Source organism: Acipenser ruthenus, chromosome 32, assembly GCF_902713425.1.
Source record: "Acipenser ruthenus chromosome 32, fAciRut3.2 maternal haplotype, whole genome shotgun sequence".
NCBI lineage: Eukaryota > Metazoa > Chordata > Actinopteri > Acipenseriformes > Acipenseridae > Acipenser > Acipenser ruthenus.
In genome coordinates, this window is record NC_081220.1 from 119,872 (window position 1) to 124,294 (window position 4,423).

Below are 4,423 nucleotides of genomic sequence, written 5' to 3' on the forward strand. Positions count from 1 at the left end.
GCGCAAAGTGATGTGCGGTTTCAAACACCCATAAGAGCGCCAGTGGTTACAGACTTGGAGGGAAATAAGCATCACACATGCTTTTATTTTTTAATTGTTATTTGTCAAACAGCGAGTTAGAGATCACATATATTTTCTTTACTTCAGATTCACTCGTTTCAATATATCTACACACTAAATCGTAAAGTTAGCTCTGAACACGGCATTCTTTATATTTCCTTGTGTGGCCGAGTGTAACTCCGCTCTGCGGCGCACTCAATCACCCACACAGCTCCCTTACCTGGAGACCACAAGACAATTGTTGTAGAAAGGCTGTTTTATCAGTCGCTGTTGTGAATTAAAATAGTATTGGTTTTAAGAATAAATAATTAAACTCACATGGGGCGGTGTCGGGTCGCGGGGCTTCCTGTGCTGTGAACCTGGACTTCATGGAGGCGGGCAGAAAGCAGCTCTCACTATTCCTTATGCAATGCTGCCATCGTGTGGCCATTTTGTAGAACTGTTTGTTGTAATATATAGAATTTTTTTTTCTGAACGCAACTCACCCTTTGAAATGACGATTAACCCAAACCCTGTGCAAAAATAGACATTTCAGATATTCTTAAAATACAGCAAACAGAATATTTACAGGATAACCAGGAGAGTACTGTGTATAAATAATGAAGTTTTCTGTAATTGCTCTTATTTGAAATCATTCTCATGTATTTATCATGTTTCCTACATGTCCTTACTGAACTCATATAAGTAAATAGCTACTATCAGGTTTAGCTGCTCTTAGTCGAATTCGTTCTTATAATGAACTGTGTGCTTTATTTGCTCTTACTTGAATTGATTTTATTGTATTTTCATAACTGCTCTTATCTGTATTATGATATTCTGTAATGTGATATTTTGTACTGTGATAACTTGTAACAATTGTAAGTCGCCCTGGATAAGGGCGTCTGCTAAGAAATAAATAAATAAATAAATAATAATAATACTACGACTACTACTAGTAGTAATGCTAAAGGGACCTCGCAGTAGAATTGAGGTTGTTCAGCACAAGAAAGAATATCAAGGCGACGGAACAAGCCTGCTTGCTGCTACAAAAGCGGCACTATACTAAACTTTACCGATGCGTTAGGAATAGAGACCATTCATTTATTCATGCTTTTACATATCAGCTAATTGCATTCCGCATTTACAGAAAATACATGATTATCGTGAACATTTGATAAAATCAAAAAATCAAAGAATTCCACTGACTCACACTGCTTTCACTTTTTACCATTTACTTCTCGCCCTTAGCTTGCGTCTCAATGCGTGATGACGTTTGTTTTGTTGACTCGGTTGCCATAGGAACGTTTAAAACTCCGCAACAAACTTTACTCAAATGCACAGCTGTACAGAACACACCCCCTCAGACATGTGCTTTAATTATATTAATTATACATAAAATAATGAATGTAATTACGCTCAATAATTGAAATGGGAACTTCAAATCTTAAATAAATTGATTACAATTCAAATTTCCAGCACGCCATCCGATTTGTGTTTAGTCTGTTCTAAATCAATACTGCGCGTTGTATTTCAGGTTAAGCGCTGTGCTTTCCATTTGCCACTTGGTCATTCTATTCCCCGGGACTGCCCCTGTCATGGCAAATCTGACATGCGAAAGAGATGCTTTGCACTGTTTCTTAAATCAAGTGGCCTCAAATAAATTGTCTACATTAATGTCTACTTAGCCTACCTATCAGTCTGGTGAAATTGTAAAAATGTGTAATTGACTTGTGGATGTTCACATCAGAACTCGAGCTGTCGTTCTCGTCCCCTCAAACTGGCGCAGGCAACACATCTGCCTGGATTCCTGCATGATATAAATGTGTTTCTTCATTTGCAAAATTATTATTTATTTATTTATTAGCAGACGCCCTTAACTAGGGCGACTTACAGTCGTAAAACAAAAATTTTTAAACATTTCAAGAATCACAGTACAATTATTATTAAGAGCAAGATAAAATACAATTACTTCAGTTCTAGTAACATTAGCACCTGAACCTCTTTATAAACCCATTGCGCACTAAGGAACACCAAACTCAGCTACTGACGGTTTTGTTTTTATTATTGTTTCTTTATAACGGTGAAAGAAGTTCACGGTCGGGACTGCCTTGGATTTAATGATGCCGTGTTGTCTTAGATTTGGGTAATTGTTGATCTTTTCTCTACTTTAGAAACGTTCATTTTATTGTGAGTTTCTCACTTGCGTGTTTTTTTTTCCAATGCAGAATAACATTGCTGTTAGCAGTGTTAGTCACTGAAGTTTGGACGCAGAACCCCCCTCTAGGTACGATAACGGTCGCTTCAGCAGAGCTGTCCTTTCAGCTTCCTGTTTATTTGCCGGTTGTGTGTTTTCAGGTATCGTTGTCTTCTGCAGGCTCGGTGAGGACAGAATGTCAAGGGAGTGTTATGATGATGATGTTGGATAAGTCTTTTGTTGGAAAGTATTTTCGCATCAATGTGATTGGTGAGTGATCATTTTTCTTGAATAGAAAGCTTTTGATGTACAAAGCCTGTTGACTCGTAATGTAAAAACCTGAATTAAGTACAGAGCACTCCTGCGCTGTATGGCAGCAACCAGGCTTCGTTTTTGTGAAATGCAGGGTATGAAACTCTTGCATTAGTTTCAAAAGTATGTTGCTGATCGCACTAAATATACCTGTGCTGCTACAACCTTAGTCTGATTTGTTGACTGAAAGTGCGCAGAAATAGAAATCATTTACTCTAAACTTACCGAATGGGCGTCTAATTCCATTTGTATGAATCGTTTTTACAAAATTGAAATAAAGTAGATGGGACGGGGCGGTGGGGGTGTTCACTTTGTTATATCTCGACCTTGCTTGATCACGTGTACGGTTTTTTAAAACCAACTGAATTTCTTTCCATAGACAAAATGGGGGCACTTGTGTCCCTCTCTCACTGTTGATTTCTTTGGAAATGCCAAATTACTTGCTTCTGTGCTGAGCTGCTTTGCTTTGTGAGTCATCATTTTATTTCTTGTAAGCTTGTTTCTAATGGTGACATGCTGGGACTAACTTTAGGCGTTGTTTCCAGAATGATGAGACCTACAAGCTGACAGTACAAATCAGTGTCTTCTCTGACTTCAGCTTCCTCCTATGTTCAGAGCATGACATGCCGCTATTCTCCATGGGCAGAGAGGGAGATTCTGTGTGAAAGAAACTACATGGAGGTAAGGGCTGTCAGGATGTGATAATGCTGTTCAGTATAACTTGTTGGGTTGTAGTTTAGACAGTTAAACAGCAGCTGTGTGTGGTTATTTTGGGTGTCTCCACTAGATGGCACATTTTCCCGTCAGTTCCACTGTCCCAGCCCAGCTTCTGCAGCTTGTATGTATGCAAGACCTCATATAAGGGTGGTAGTGTTTCTTCCATATGCTGAGTTTGAGCGACTGGGTAGATATGTATGAATTAGATTAAGGGTTACGAATGGGAGAGATCTTGTATTAGCTGAAGGGTTATGAATGGGAGAGATCTTGTATTAGATGAAGGGTTACGAATGGGAGAGATATTGTATTAGATGAAGTCTGTAAGTTTTTGAGTTCGCGCTAAAGAGGGACAGGTCGCTCCCTCGTTTGTAGCATACTTTAGATTAATTTATGATTTCAGCTTGAGCGCCTTTAAGTACGATGACACTGGCTGCAAAACTATTGTCGTTTATTATACACAAACAAGCTTACTTGATTTGAAAAACGTCATGAACGATACAAGCAACTTCTTACACTGCTTGGTTTGATTAAATTAGTAGTAAACAACAAAATACGAAAGCTGAACATTAATTTCAACGAAGAACAACGACAACGTTTTAATAAAAAATAGTGTAGCCTACTTCAACAGGAACATTAGCTTGCTATATTAAATTAAGACGATAAAAATAATAACCATCTTGTTCTCTCTTAATGAATCGTTTTTGTAATCTACCAGTGGCTTCTGTTCCACACAAATATGAATGGGAGAGTAACTGCACGGTTGTATTCTGTGCTTCTCTGCTTTTAATTGCGAAATTATAAAACCAATGATATGCTAGAAGTGATATGCCATTGCAAGCATCACAATGTTCTCCAGTGTATTTGAACACTGTTTCACGGAGGGAGCTGTAGACAGGGGCTGTTGTATCAGAGTTTCTACTTGGTCCCTAAATAGTTTCCAGTAAATCATCTACAGTATGAACGATAATTGCAAGAATGCAGGCATTTTTCATATATTTAATATTCCAAAGACTGAACAGATTTTAGACAAACATACACCGTAGAAATATGATTTGTTTTACAATTGTAAGTGTGGTTTAGCAAATTCATATCCACGGACATTATTATTATTATTATTATTATTATTATTATTATTATTATTATTATTATTATTACTGTAAA

At 37.6% G+C, this 4,423-nt stretch overlaps 1 long non-coding RNA gene across 1 annotated transcript; it reads left to right on the forward strand.

The window, feature by feature from the left end:
- Positions 1-2,090: 2,090 nt before the first annotated feature.
- LOC131703244 (uncharacterized) lies at positions 2,091-2,497 on the forward strand. Its single transcript, XR_009309735.1, has 3 exons — positions 2,091-2,182; positions 2,265-2,323; positions 2,414-2,497. It is a non-coding gene; the product is annotated as an uncharacterized LOC131703244 (long non-coding RNA).
- The last annotated feature ends 1,926 nt before the right edge of the window (positions 2,498-4,423 follow it).